Raw genomic sequence first — 16,598 nt, forward strand, 5'->3', positions numbered from 1 at the left:
ATCGGTGCGGAGGCGTCCATATTTATCTTCGAGAGGTTATAGAGTGTTAGGAAACTACTATTTCTTCATCTCCTATCGTGCAATTGATTTTATGCTAAGTATATTTCTCTTATTCTCTAACAGATGGTTAGAACGCGCGCGGCGGATGTGCCTGACCATGGAGGAGCTGCTCCTCCTGTTGCTAAAAGCCGAGGGAGGGCTCCAGCTTGTAGTAGAGGACGAAGACATCCTAGAGTTGCTCCAATTATACCACCAGTGGATCCGGTAGAGGATCCTATTATTGAGGAGCAGGGCGAGGTGCCTGCAGCAGAGCCAGCCCTAGTGGATTTCATGTCCGCACCGGGATTCCAGGAGGTCATGGGCCGTATGCTGCGGTTCATGGATTCTATGACTCAGGATGGTTTATTTCCAGCAGACCCGGCCACATCTCAGGCGGGAGGGGGAGCACAGACCCCTATCGCTCAGGCTCCTAGGCATGCAGCTGTCGTATATCATACCCCGGGCGCACTACCCGTGGGAGGAGCCCAGCCAGTTGCAACAGCTATACCTGAGCCCAGACCAGCTGCGGCCAGCGAGCCACATAAGATATTGGATAGATGGACCAGGCTATACCCTCCTGTCTATAGAGGTGAGCGACATGAGGATCCCCAGGACTTTATTGATCGGTGCAGGGAAAGGCTGCACAACATGAGGATATTGGAGTCCCACGGGGTGGTCTTTACCACTTTCCAGCTGGAGGGCAGGGCCCGTAGGTGGTGGCAGTCATATCTTCTCGGAGGACCAGCAGGTTCTCCTCCCTTGACCTGAGACCAGTTCACATGTATTTTTCTGGATATGTATATTCCACCCTCTCAGAGGGAAGAGTTGCGGCTTCAATTCGAGCAGCTCCAGCAGGGTCAGGTGTCAGTGACCGACTATGAGGAAAGATTTTCTGAGTTGTCTCTCCACGCACTTATGATACTCCCCACCGATGTAGAGAGAGTGCGGAGGTTTATTGCACATTTGCACTCTGGTATCCAGGACACTATGGCCCGAGAGGTCAAGATAGGGACTTCTTACGAGCTAGTCGTAGAGATAGCTCGGAGGATCGAGGGTGTTCATCAGCAGAGCCGAGAGCAGGTTTCGCGGGATGAGTGGTTTCGTTATTCTGGAGGATTTAGTGGTGCTCCGTCTAGGGGCAGAGGTCAATTTGGGAGAGGTCATCCTAGCAGGCCCACATATCCAGCACCGCCGCCTTCTCGGGGTGCTCAGTGCGGCCTTATTTCAGCGCCATACCGGAGAGTTCCTACCCCCCACCAGCTATTCAGGGTTCCTCCAGTGAGTATTCAGGCCATCAGGGTCAGACTTCAGGTCAGCAATCCTCCATTCCGAGGGGTTGTTACGAGTGTGGGGATCCTGGCCACATGAAGAGGTTTTGTCCCAGACTTCGGGGCAAGGCAGTACAATAGGGTCATCGGCCTATGATTACAGCACCAGCTGTCGCACCAGCCGTGCGGCCACCTAGAGGCGGAGGGCAGGTGGGTTGGGGCCGTCTTAGAGGCGAAGGCCAGACAGGTGGAGGCCAGTCAAGTGGCGCTCCAACTAGATTTTATGTTTTTCCGGCCAAACCAGATGAAATGGCCTCAGATACCGTGATCATAAGTATTATCTCTGTCTGCGGTAGTTATTCTTCAGTACTATTTGATCCAGGGTCTACATTTTCATATGTTTCATCATTGTTTGCTCATTTCTTGGGTGTTCCTCGTGCGTCATTGGGTACTTTTGTTTATGTGTCCACACCGGTGGGCGATTCTGTTGTTGTGGATCGGATCTATCGGCCTTGCATTATTACTTTATGTGATTATGAGACTAGAGCGGATCTTATGTTGCTCGATATGACCGACTTTGAGATCATCCTGGGCATGGACTGGTTATCTCCATATCACGCCATCCTTGATTGCCATGCTAAGACTGTTACCTTGGCGATGCCAGAGTTGCCTAGATTGGAGTGGAAGGGTTCGTCTATCAGTGCATCTAGTTAAGTTATCTCTTTTCGGAACGCTCGACACATAGTCGAGAAAGGTTTTTTGGCTTATCTAGCCTTTGTCCGGGATACTACTACAGAGACTCCGGCGATTGATTCAGTGCCAATGGTCCGGGAGTTCTCCAATATGTTTCCTTCTGATCTTCCAGGCATGCCACCAGATCGTGATATCGATTGTTGTATTGATTTGGATCCAGGTACCCAACCTATATCTATTCCACTGTACTGCATGGCTCCAAAAGAGTTAAACGAGCTGAAGGAACATCTTGAGGAGTTGCTAGCAAAGGGGTTCGTCAGGCCAAGTGTGCTTCCTTGGGGTGTACCGGTGTTATTCGTGAAAAAGAAAGATGGGGCTATGCGGATGTGCATTGATTATCGCAAGTTGAACAAGGTTACCATTAATAACAAGTACCCATTTCCGCGTATTGATGATTTGTTTGACTAGTTGCAGGGTTCCAGGGTGTTCTCTAAGATTGAATTGAGATCGGGGTACCATCAGTTGAAGATTCATGATTCAGATGTTCCGAAGGCGGCTTTTCGGACTAGATATGCCCACTATGAGTTTCTAGTGATGTCCTTCAGTTTGACTAACACCCCGGTGGTGTTTATAGATTTGATGAACTGGGTTTTCAGGCCGTGTATTGACACGTTTGTCATCGTCTTCATTGATGACATTTTGATCTACTCGCGTAGAATGGAGGAGCACGAGCAGCATTTCAGAGTGGCGCTTCAGACCTTGCGGGAATAGAAGCTATATTCTAAGTTCTCCAAGTGTGAGTTTTCATTAGATTCTGTGGCATTCTTGGGGCATGTTGTATCAGGCGAGGGTATTAAGGTAGATCCCAAGAAGATCGAGGCAGTCTAGAGTTGGCCTCGTCCTACCACAGCGACCGAGATCAGGAGCTTCTTGGGGTTAGCAGGTTATTATCGTTAGTTCGTGGAGGGCTTCTCATCTATTGCAACACCTTTTACTAGATTGACCCAGAAGGGTGCTCCTTTTTGATGGTCCGACGATTGCAAGGCAAGCTTTCAGAAGCTCAAGACCGCCTTGACTTCTGCACTGGTGTTAGTGTTGCCTTTCGGTTTAGGGGTGTATACTCTGCATTGTGACATTTCACTCGTTCGCCTGGGTTGTGTATTGATGCGGGGGGCAAGGTATTGCATATGCTTCACGTCAACTGAAGCCCCACAAGAAGAATTCCCCCTGTGAACGATTTGGAGTTGGCCGCGATAGTTCATGCTCTTAAGATCTAGAGGCATTATCTATATGGGGTGTCCTGTGAGGTTTACATCAATCATCGTAGCTTGCAGCATTTGTTCAAGCAGAGGTATCTCAATTTGAGGCAGCACATGTAGCTTGAGTTACTAAAAGATTATGATATTACCATCCTTTATCATCCGGTCAAGGAGAATGTGGTTGCGGATGCCTTGAGCGTAAAGGCAGAGAGTATGAGTAGTTTGGCATTCATTTCAGCAGAGGAGAGGCCATTAGCTTTGGACATTCAGTCCTTGGCTAACAAACTTGTGAGATTGGATATTTTAGATCCCAGTCGAGTCTTTGCATGTGTCGTCGCCCAGTCTTCACTATTCGAGCAGATCAATACTCGCCAATACGACGACCCGCACTTATTGGTTCTCTTAGAGACGGTACTACAGGGTGGTGCCAAGGAGGCTACTATCGGTAAGGATGGTGTTCTGTGACTACAAGGTCATCCATGTGTCCCTAATGTTGATGGATTGAGGGAAAAGATTCTAGAGGAGGCACACAGTTCTCGGTATTCTATCCATCCAGGTGCTACGAAGATGTATCACAGCCTGATGCAACATTATTGGTGGCGGTGGATGAAGAAGGACATATTTGAGTATGTAGCGAGGTGCCTTAATTGCCAGCAGGTTAAGTACGGGCATCAAAGGCCATGTGGCCTACTCCAGCAGATGGTTATACCTGAGTGGAAATATGAGCGCATTACTATGGATTTCGTAGTTGGGTTGCCGCGGACCTTGCAGAAGTTTGATGCAGTATGGGTCATTGTTGACATGTTGACCAAGTCGGCACACTTCATTGCGGTTGTGACCATGTATTCTTTAGAGAGATTGGCCCAGATTTACATTTAGGAGATTGTTTGGTTGCATGGTGTGCCTGTTTCCATTATATCAGATAGAGGACCTCAGTTTACTTCGCATTTCTGGAGGGTAGTACATAGTGAGTTAGGGACTCGGGTAGAGCTCAGCACAACCTTTCATCCGCAGATCGGCGGGCAGTCAGAGCGGACGGTTTAGATCTTGGAGGATATGCTCAAAGCATGTGTGATTGACTTTGGAGGGCAGTGGGATTGATTCTTGCCTTTGGCCGAGTTTGCTTACAACAACAATTACCAGTCCAACATCAAGATGGCTCCATTTGAGGCTTTATATGGTCGGCGATGTCGTTCGCCCATCGGATGGTTTGAGCCTGGTGAGGCTAAGTTATATGGTACTGATTTGGTGAAGGATACCTTGGAAAAGGTAAAATTGATTCAGGAGCGACTTCGCATAGCACAGTCCAGACAGAAGAGTTACGCGGATCAGAAGGCGCGTGATTTATCATTTATGGTGGGCGAGAAGGTTCTCTTGAAAGTCTCGCCGATGAAGGGAATCATGAGGTTCGGGAAGAAGGGCAAGTTGAGCCCAAGGTTTATAGGTCCATTTGAGGTGTTGAGACGAGTTGGGAAGGTTTCTTATGAGCTTGCTTTGACTCCCAGTCTATAGAGAGTTCATTCGGTTTTTCACGTGTCTATGCTCCGGAGGTATCATACCGACATGTCGCATATGTTAGACTTCAGCACGGTTTAGCTAGATGAGAGCCTGGGTTATGAGGAGGATCCAATTGCCATTGTTGACAGGCAAGTTCGCCAGCTGAGGTCTAAGAAGATTTCTGCGGTAAAAGTTCAGTGGAGGGGTTAACCAGTCGAAGAGGTGACTTGGGAGACCGATGAGGACATGTGGAGCAGATATCCACACTTATTCAACACTCCAGGTATGATTCTAGACCCGTTCGAGGATGAACGTTTGTTTAAGAGGTGGAGAATGTAATGACCCGACCGGTAATTTTTCTTTCTAGATCCCCGTTCCCTTAAATAAGACTCCTCGTATGTGCTTTTACTGTTTTATGACTTGCGGGGATGGTTAGTTCGGGTTTGGAAGGGTTCGAGTTGAAATCAAAACACTTAGTTCCTTAATATTGGCCTTAAAGGGTTAAGTTTGACTTGGATCAACATTTCTAGTAAACGACCTCAAAATCGAGATTTGATGGTCCCAATAGGTTCATATGATAATTTTGGACTTGGGCATATGTTCGGGGGTTTTGGATGACCCGGGAGCGTTTCGGCACTTAATATTGAAAGTTGGCACATGAAGGTTTTTCGAGTTCTTTAAATTTGGTTTGAAGTAGGTTTTGGTGTTATCGAGGTCCGTTTGGTATTCTGAGTCTGGGAATAGTTCCGTATGGTGATTTGTGACTTGCACGCAAAATTCAGTGTCATTCCGAGTAGTCTAAGTATGATTCGGCGCGTTCAGAGCAAGTTGGAAGAACTTGAAGTTCATAAGTTGATTCGATTTGGTTTGGAGTGTGATTCTTAGTTTTGGTGTTGTTTTCCGTGTTTCGAGAGGTCGAGCAGGTCCATTTTATGATTTTAAACTGGTTGGTATGTTTGGACGAGGCCTCAGATTCCATTCGGACGATGCGTGAAACTCGTTTGGACTTGGAAGAAGTTGCTGAAGCAACAGGGCTTCTGGTGCGTTCTCACATGCGAAGGATTTGCCGCAGGTGCGGCACCGCAGAAGCAGCTCGTTGGCCGCAGGTGTGCATTTGGGCTGCGTGGGCTGAGTCCGCAGGTGCGGACATGGGGGCGCAGATGTGCGACCGCAGAAGCAGTCAGTGGTCATCAGAAGAGTGCAAAGTCGCAGGTGCGGCACGTACGCCGCAGGTGCGGCACTTACGCCGCAGGCGCGGGTTCGCAGAAGTGAGCCACTTTTCGCAGATGCGGAAGCAGGCCAACTGAGAGGGAGCCGCATCGGCGATGCATTTTCCGCAGATGTGAAGCCGCAGAAGCAGAAATCGTTGGGAAGTGAGGTTCATTTAAGGCGGGACTTAAACCATTTTGGTTCATTTATTTCACTTCTTGGGCGATTTTGGAGCTTTTTAGAGAGGGGTTTTCACCTAGCTATTGAAGGTAAGTAATTCCTACCCAATGTAAGTTTAGTACATAGATTATGGGTAGATTTTAACATGTAAAGTTATAAAAATTATGGGTTTAGTTGAAAAACCTAGGTTTTGATAAAAATGGGATTTAACCACGAAAATAATTATGAAATTGGATGAAAATGATATATTTGAGTTCGTGAGGTTATGGGTAACAATTATCTTCGATTATTTTAGGAATCCGGGCATGTGGGCCCAGGGTGAATTTTAGGAATCTTCCAATTTGGGTTGGGTAATTACTCTAATAGTTAAATTATGAACTTTTGAGCATGTATTGATTAATTTATATAACATTTGACTAGTTTCGGATTGTTCGGCACCTAGTTGAGGCTTTAGAATGAATTGTGGGCCAGAAAGTGAGCTTTGAGATGAGATAAGTCTCTTCCCTAACTTTGTAAGAGGTAACTCATCCCCTTAGGTGTATTTTGCTGTGAATTACTTGTGTGGGGAGCTACATACGCACTAGGTGACGAGAGTCTGTGCGTAGCTATATTCCATGAGATGTCCAGGTAGTTTTAGATTTACATCATGCTTTGATTGTACTGTTATGTTGATTATGCATATTAATTGTCTTAAATAGAGCTGAGATTAAGGATTGTAAGGTTGAAATTTTTTGATTTAGATTTCTTATTTTTGGAAAGAATTGAGGAATTATAATAACTCTGAGAAATCCATGTCCACTCGTGTCGCAAGTACTTCCGCGAGCGATGTAAACTTCTCTACTCTCATGGGAGCGGGTCGTTCGCCTCGGTAGGTTAATAAATGCATCTATGGTTCGTGTCGTTCGACCCTCAGCTGTGCACACAATATATTTTTGGATCGGGCCATACGATGTGTTGGCTAGAGAATTCTTGGAATTTATTATCAGTTAAGGAACCATTTATTCACTGTTTGTCAATTAATTAATTATTATTATTATTATTATTATTATTATTATTATTATTATTATTATTATTATTATTATTATTATTATTATTATTATTATTTTCATGTTCCACGCCTGTTTATTATTTCTGCATTTTATTATTGGCCCATAGTAAGTGTCGATGTCGACCGCTCGTCACTACTTCTTCGAGGTTGGACTGGATACTTACTGGCTACATGTTGTTTATGCACTCACGCAACACTACTGCATTAACCATGCATGATCTGAGGCAGGTGCATCTGGTAGTCATCCCGGCGCGCACCCCTGATACTCCGAGACTTAGTGATGAGCTGCTTTCCGAGTCCGTTCTGCAGCACTCGAAGTCTCTCCTTTGTATTTACTTTTTGTCTACTCTATTTCAGACAGTAGTTTAGTGTTTTATATATTCTACTAGTAGCTCATACACTTGTGACACCAGGTCTTGGAATTTTACTAGTAGACATTTGATGATTTTTGAGTATTTATTTCACCACACTTATCTTATAATTGGTTACACTTTATTTTATTAAATTTCTCACCTATTACTTATTTAATAATTAAAAATCAACCATTTCTAAAATGTTAACAAGAGTAATACATGGCTAGTTCACCGTTGGCTTGCCTAGCGGCGACGTTGGGCGCTATCACGGCCTGTAAGGGAAATTGGGTCGTGACAATTCAGCTCATATCCAAAGAAATAGAAGCTGATATTCTCTAATTTCTTTGTCTTTTCTTTCATATTCAATTTCTTCATTCCGGATTTATCCATTCCTTCCTATATGCCTTTCTAGAACCCGTCTATATAATGTGCGATGGATTGTTGGTCCACAATTCTGCCCTATAAAATAAATAAGGAGAGGCTTATCGATGACTGAACCACTCTTATGCGATCCTTACCTCACCCCCGAGTCCTACTCAAGACGAAGTACTTGCCGTCCCCAACCCAAAAGGGATGAGGGATAATGTGAAGGCTTGTCAAGTTACAAAAATGCCATAATTGTTGAACACGAAACCACTTCCTCAATCCTCCTTGTTATGTAATATGCTCGATCAACCCATATAAGGCTCCTGCATTTACCTATACAATACAACTCTGCATATATACAAGCAATACGATTGGTTGATTTTGTTAAGTTATATTCCAAAGTTTCAATGATGACAATGTTCACTTACCTTGGTTTGCAGGAATCGAAATCATCACAAGGAAAGAATACTAATGAGAAGCTGTCCAAAGATGTGATTGCTGAATTAATGGACAAGAAGAAGGAATCAAATTTTAGCACATCCATTCAGCCCCAATCAACGGAAATCAGATTACAAATCAATGAGCTATTGCCAGCAAATATTCAGTATCCTTAATTAAGCTCAATTGTAGGCTTGAATGTCTCGTCAATGTAAGCATGTGACAAGGAAAGTCACGATCGAATCCGATCCCTCCCGTGAGCAAGATTCGAAGAGGCACCCCTTGGGACAAATCCCTTTGAAGATCCCGTGCCTCTATTTTCGGTCAAGGCTCAACGACTCTCTTCTCTTCTATAAGAAATCCACTAAGATCAAATGGAAGACTTGCGTAACTACACACATTGTTTTCTAAGTCTCTCTACTTCTTAGCCTAAACACTGTAATCCTCAGTTTATCAGTATCTCAAAAGATAGGAAGAATTAGAACACAAAAGAGAGTTGTATCATTATTCAGAATTCATTGTTGCTATACTTCGTTGGTGGTGAACGAATCAAAACCATCCGTATTGTAATACTTTAAAGATTTAAAGGGAACCCTTGTTACCCAAGGGAAACTGGATGTAAGTACCACACCGGTAGCGAACCAGTATAAAATCGTTGTGTGTTATTCACTTTACATTTACTGTTTTTCTTACATTCTGCTCTTAATCTAGTCAACTAAAATCATCGTTAGTCGACTATTTTTTAGTAGACCACAATTCACCCCCTCCCCCTTGTACCTTCACTTGGTATCAGAGCGAGGCTCACAATCTATACTTAACAGATGGTGAGAAAAAGATCATGGGATCTAACACTGTTGTTGGTGCACTATTTCAAGAATGAACCTCTCAGGTTCGACCTCCTTATTTCAACGGACAACACTTTTCTCATTGGAAAGTGCGTATGGAAACATACACGATATCATATGACATTAAAATATGTCGTGTGATCCCAAAAGGGAAATCTTCCAATCCCACCAAAGAAGGATGCAAATGGTCAAGTTATCGTATCAACTGATCCTCTTGACTTAGATGACTACACTGATGAACAAGCTGTTGTCATAATTGTAAATGCCAAAGAAAAAAATCTATTGTACAATGCTATCAGAGGAGAATAGTATGAAAAGACATCAAGTTGTGAAACAGCCAAAGAAATGTGGGACAAACTGGAGGTCACGTACGAAGGAACCAACAAATTGAAAGAAACAAGGATCAATCTTTTGGTTCGAGACTAAGATCTATTTCAAATGAAGGATGGAGAATCAGTGGAAGAGATGTTCTCCAGGTTCAGCAAAATTCTTGGAGATCTAAAGTCCTTTGGCAGACCTATCAAAAGTGGTGAACAGGTTAGAAAAATTGTCAGGAGTTTGCCTACCATTTGGCAGTCAAAAGTCATCGCTTTGGAATGTCAGGATCTTGATAAAATTTCCTACGATGAACTCAGAGGTGATCTAATTGCTTTTGAGAAAACTCACTTGGATATACAAATTCAAGAAAAAAAGAAAATTGTTGCCTTTAAGGCAACTGTGGCTGAACTAGAAAATGAAAAAGGAGAAGAAGGAGGAGAACAAGATGAATACATTGCCATGCTCTATCACTTGGATATACAAATTCAAGAAAAGAAGAAAACTGTTGCCTTTAAGGCAACTGTGGCTGAACCAAAAAATGAAAAAGGAGAAGAAGGAGGAGAGCAAGATGAAAACATTGCCATGCTCTATCAAGTTGTAACAAGCATGATGAGGAAAAACAGAAATAGCAGAAGAGGGAAGCCTAACTTCAGGAAAGGAAGGATAAACAATAAAACTGATAAAAATGATGGAAGGTGCTACGAATGTGGAAAGTTTGGTCATATTCAAGCTGATTGTCCTGAACTAAATAAGAAACTCAGCAGAAACATGCAAAAGAAGAAATACTTCGGAGCATGGAGTGATGAAGAAGAGTCTGATCATGAGGAAGTTGCTAATATATGTTTCATGGCTATAAATGAAAATGAAGATTTAGGGGAGCTTGGACTAATGGCAGATGGAGATGATAAGGAAGACAATTAAAGAGAACTTGGCCTTATGGCAGACGAAGGAACTAGTAAGGTACATCTTCCCACATGTCCTAATTGTTATGAACTTCAAGAATTTGTTGATATTGCTCTTGCAGATATCGAAAAAGTTGTGAATGAACTTAGAAAGATCAAGAGAGAAAAGAAAGACTGGGCCCTGAAACTGGAAGTATGTGAAATTGAGCGTGATATGCTACAGAATGAAGTTAATGAGCTTCAACTTCAATTAAATGGATTGCAAAAATCCACCAGTCACAGCTCAGTCAAATCAAATCAGACTACTCATCACAAACATAAATTTCTTGCATATTCCTTTTGTGGTAAAAATGGCCATAGTACTAACCAATGCAGGAACAAAATTAGAGCAGAAAAAGGTTCTGGAAACTCTAATAGTACTATGTTTTATTGTGGTAAAAGGGGTCATACCTCAAATCATTGCAGGTTCAAGGATAACAGGAGATGGGTCTGGAGACCTAAATCTTCAAATCAAGCTAACACTCAGCATTCTAACCATTCAGGACCCAAGCAGGCTTGGGTACCTAAAAACAAGTAAATTTGTTTTGTAGGAACACCGCAAGAAGAATCGAAAAGGAAGATGGTATCTCGACAGCGTGTGTTCCAGACATATGACTGGTGGAAAACAATTGTTCAAATCAGTCACCAAACTAGATGGAGGAACAGTTACATTTGGAGACAAATCCAAAGGAAATGTAATTGGTGTTGGAAAAGTTCCTCTGAGCTCAACATGTGATGTAGATGAAGTCTACCCGGTTGATGAACTCAGCTATAATCTTCTCAGTATTAGCCAACTATGTGACAATGACTATGAGGTTCGTTTTAAGAAACATGGCTGGTTAATAGAAGATGAATCAGATAAAATCATTCTTTCAGGCAATAGAGATAGAAATGTCTATACTATCAGCAATTTAGATAATCTTGGAGATAAAATTTGTCTTACTTCCATGATTGATGATCCCTAGGTCTGGCATCGAAAACTTGGTCATGCCAGCATGCATACTATTCAAAAGTTTTCTAAACATGATCTTGTAATCGGTCTTCCAAAACTAAATTTCACAAAGGATCATATATGTGATGCATGTCAACTAGGAAAACAAACTTGCTCTTCTTTCAAAATTAAAAATATTGTTTCCACCTCCAAACCTCTTCAATTATTGCATATGGATTTATTTGGTCCAACTAGAACTGCTAGCATAGGTGGTAGGAAATATGCTTTTGTCATTATAGATGATTTCTCTAAATTTACCTGGGTTATGTTTCTAAGTCACAAAGATGATGTTCTAAAGAATTTTGAAGTTTTCTGTAAGAAGGTTCAACGAGAAAAGGGATACTACATATCTACTATCATAAGTGATCATGGAGGAGAATTTAAAAGCAGAGCTTTTGAAAATATTTGCAACGATCAAGGAATCTCTCACAACTTCTCTTCACCAATATCACCGCAGCAAAATGGAGTAGTAGAGCGTAAGAATAGAACTTTATAAGACATGGCAAGAACCATGATTGTGAAAAATTCCTTACCTCATCACTTCTGGGCAGAAGCTGTGAGTACAGCATGCCACATCATCAACAGGTGTCTGATTTGACCAATCCTCAAAAAGACTCCTTATGAACTATGGAATGGTAAGAAATCCAATATCAGCTACTTTCACCCTTTTGGATGTAAATGCTTTATCCACAATAATGGAAAGGACGATTTGGGTAAGTTTGATCCTAAGAGTGATGAAAGTATATTTCTTGGATACTCTCCTTCAAGTAGAGCATATAGATTTTACAATAAAAGAACTTTATGAATTGAAGAATCAATTCATGTTGTTTTTGTTGATACTAACCCTCACCCAAGGAATGAAAAAATTTCTGAAGATGAGGAAATCTCGTTTGTCCCTAAATCTGTTATTGTAGGAAAGGATCATCAAAGTGAGTCAGTTGTTCAACAGACTCAACTAGCTAAAGAGCCCGCAGAAAATCTCGAACTGTCTCCAGCAGATCAGTCGACTAATGTAGAAAGAGAACCTTCCTCAAGCACTCCAAATGAATGAAAAAGTGAACCTGGCTATCTTCACAAATTCATTGTAGGAGATCCATAGGAAGGAATCACTATAAGAAGGTCACAGAAGAACAAATTTCATGTGGCTCTTATTTCTCAACTTGAGCCAAAAAAAAGTGGATTAAGCTCTCAAAGATACTCACTGGATAAGGGCTATGAAAGAGGAACTAGATCAATTTGAAAGAAATAAAGTATGGGAATTGGTTCCCAGACCTTCAAACTCATCCATCATTGGAACTAAGTGGGTATTCAGAAACAAATTGAATGAATCAGGTCAAGTGGTTCGAAATAAAGCAAGATTGGTTGCTCAAGGATACTCTCAGCAAGAAGGAATCGACTATGATGAAACCTTTGCGCCTGTAGCAAGACTCAAATCTATACGAATATTACTTGCTTTCGCTGCTCACAAAGGATTCAAGCTATTTCAAATGGATATTAAAAGTGTGTTCCTAAATGGCCACATCTCTGAAGAAGTATATGTGAAGCAACCACCAGGATTTGCAAGCGTCACCTTTCCTGATCATGTATACAGGCTGACTAAAGCTTTGTATAGTCTCAAACAAGCTCCTCATGCTTGGTATTAAAGGTTAATCTATTTTCTTCTAAATCAAGGGTTCAAAAGAGGTAATATCGATACAACTCTTTTTATTAAGCATTCTAGTTCAGGTAATCTTATTACTCAAATTTATGTTGATGATATTATTTTTAGTAGTCCTAAATCTCTTCTATGTGAAGATTTTTCTCTTTCTATGAAAGGAGAATTCGAAATGAGCATGATGGGAGAACTGACATTCTTTCTCGGACTTCAAATCAAACAGTCTCCTAAAGGAATTTTCATTAGCCAAACCAAGTACACTAAGGAGCTTATCAAAAAGTTTGTCATGGAAAATGCTAAGTCAATCGGCACTCCAATGAGTCCAACAACAATGCTCGATGAAGACAACAATGGAAAAAAGGTTGATGAAACCATGTATAGAGGAATGATTAGATTCTTATTATATATCACTGCTAGTCGACAAGATATTATTTTCAGTGTGTGCATATGTGCAAGATTTCAGTCAACTCCTAAGGAATCCCATCTCACTGCTATTAAATGAATTATTAGATATCTAATTGGTACCTCTGAGCTAGGATTATGGTATGACCGTTCTAACAATTTTGCTCTAAGAGGCTTTTCAGATGCAGATTTTGCAGGTGGCAAGATTGATAGAAAAAGCACAAGTGGCACGTGTCAACTCTTGAGAAATGCATTAGTATCTTGACATAGCAAGAAACAAAATTGTGTTGCCCTATCAACGACTGAAGAAGAATATTTAGATATTGGAAGATGTTGTACACAAGTTCTATGGATTATGCATCAACTTCTCGACTATGATTTAACCCTTACCTCTACTCCTATATTTTATGATAATACCAATGCTATTTATTTATCAAAAAATTATGTGCATCATTCTAGAGCAAAGCATATAGAAATTAAGCATCATTTTATCCGTGATCATGTCGCTAAAGGTGATATTGTTTTAGAATTTATTAGTACTGATTCTCAACTTGCTGATATTTTTACAAAACCACTTTTGGAAGAAAGATTTTGTTTTCTTTAAAAAAAGATTGGCATTGTGCCAAATTTGTAAAAACAAATCTTTTACCGTGTTCTAAAATATTTTATTTCCTTAAGTATGTGTGGTTTAATTAATTTTCTTGTAAGTGTAATAATTGCTTCTTCATCAGTACCGCCGATCAGTCTCTTCAGAAGCATCACTTCCTTCTGAACCCGCCTTTTCCTTTAATCGAAGTGACCTTTCGTTCCTCCCAGAAAGTACCGATAAAAACCCTTCCTTCCTTGTTACTCTTTCCATTCTCACCATGGCCAAAAGAAACCCCTCTTATTCCACTGGAACCAGACGCAACTGAAGATTTCAAAAACCCCTCAACACTGAAGAACCTGTAGACTTGGAGTCATCCATTGACTCAGATTTCCTCAAAACGGACAATGAGAGTAGTGAATCTTCCGAAAATCCTCCCATTAGCCTGAAAAAAGCAGGCAAAAGACCTATGGAACAAACCCCCAAAAAGGCTGCATGCAAGAAAGGAAAAGTGGAGAACATGGAATTTGGTCCTAAGGACAAATTAATCTTTTATGGCCCCAGTGAAAAAGCAAGGTTTGAGTCCTATAAGTCAAAATCTATGGCTTATGGACGCTCTGTAAGTCTCTCTCTCATGAAAAATCTACACTGTGATGTGACTGCTATATTTGATTTTCAGCATCTTCTTCTCTGTTTGATACCATTGGAAACTCTGTTTATGAGGAACCAGTAAGGATGTTTTATGCAAACCTTTTTGTGAATGACAAAGATGATTTGGAATCTAAGTGTTAGGAACTAGAATTATTTTGGATTCTTATCAATTTGAAAAGATTTTCTCCGCTAAGTTTAGTGGGTTTGATGTGTTTGTGCAAAATTCGTGGCTAAAAGATTTTGAAGTTTCCTTTGAAGAAGCAAAAACCTTTTTTTTCTGATAATCCTCCCGATACTGGTCCCAAGAACCTTAAGTTTGAACATCGTTTCTTGGCCCATATGATTGCTACTACTCTTCTTCCTAGAACTGGGTCCCTTAGCTCTTTGTCCACTAGAGATGTTTTTGTACTTTATTGTCTTGTTAACAATAAAAGACTAGATTGGTTTGTATGGATTCGCCAATACATGCTTAAAAGTATTAGGGACATCTCTTTGTCTGCTGCTTGTTTAACATATGGTCTTCTTATCTCACATATTCTCGAAGTCATGAAGGTAGATTTGGTACCCTTTACACCCAAGCACATTACCAGCACTTATGATAAGACAACTCTTTCCATGATGGGGTACACCTTGGGTGATGATAGCTGGGTTAAGCGCGCCAAAGTTGAAAGCATTCCGGTGCCAACTGAAGTTCAAACTGAACAACCAGCTTCTCAGTCGACTGTCTCTCAAAATCTTCAGCAAATTCAGCACTATCTAGATCGAGTGAAACTGCTACTGGTTGAGATGAAGGAACAAGTAGACAAAATTAGGGAAGTTACTAAGGAGACAGGTACATATGTGGCTAAGTTGAGAATAGATATAGGAGCCACGCGGAGGCAAGGAACCAGGACATTCAATTCCATGAGTGAAAAGATGGATAATCTCCTATGACTCCTTCTGCACCAAAGTGATAAACACTCTCAAGTACTTCCTTGGAAGACGTCAATGCGATTCTGTGTGACGGTGTAACAAACAATATTCTTTTATGCTCTTGCTTGCTTGCTGGTGGTTTTAAACAAACTTTCTTTTGCTTGGGTATGCACAAATTATGCCTCTGCTGAAGGCACTACTTTTGTTGCACTACCTCCCTAGTGATTATGTATATTACTTCCTATATTACTTGTATTGTGTGCTTTTCTTTCTTTTTTGATTGATGTCAAAGGGGGAGAAGAAAAGTGTAGAGAAGTAAACCACTCAGGAGGAGACAACACTCATTCAGGGGGAGATGAAATCAACTCAGGGTGAGCAATTTAGAGGGTGAAATAAAAAGGGAAGTCTCATAATTAATGTTTACTCTCTCTTGATTGTCATCATCAAAAAGGGGGAGATTGTTAAGTTATATTCCAAAGTTTCAATGATGAAAATGTTCACTTACCTCGGTTTGCAGGAATCAAAATCATCAAAAGAAAAGAATACTAATGAGAAGTTATCCAAAGATGTGATTGCTGAATTAATGGACAAGAAGAAGGAATCAAATTTTAGCACATCCATTCGGCCTCAATCAAAGAAAATCAGATTACAAATCAAGTAGCTATTGCCAACAAATATTCAGTATCCTTAATTAAGCTCAATTGTAGGCTTGAATGTCTCTTCAATGTAAGCCTGTGACAAGGAAAGTCACGATCGAATCCAGTCCCTCCCAAGAGCAGGATTCGAAGAGGCACCCCTTGGGTCAAATCCCTTTGAAGATCCCGTGCCTCTATTTTTGGTTCAGGCTCAACGGCTCTCTTCTCTCCTATAAAAAGTCTGCTAAGATCAAATGGAAGACTTGTGCAACTACACATATTATTTTCTAAGTCTCTCTACTTCTTAGCCTAA

This window comes from Nicotiana tabacum, chromosome 4 (genome assembly GCF_000715075.1).
Source record: "Nicotiana tabacum cultivar K326 chromosome 4, ASM71507v2, whole genome shotgun sequence".
In the NCBI taxonomy this organism is placed as follows: Eukaryota; Viridiplantae; Streptophyta; class Magnoliopsida; order Solanales; family Solanaceae; genus Nicotiana; species Nicotiana tabacum.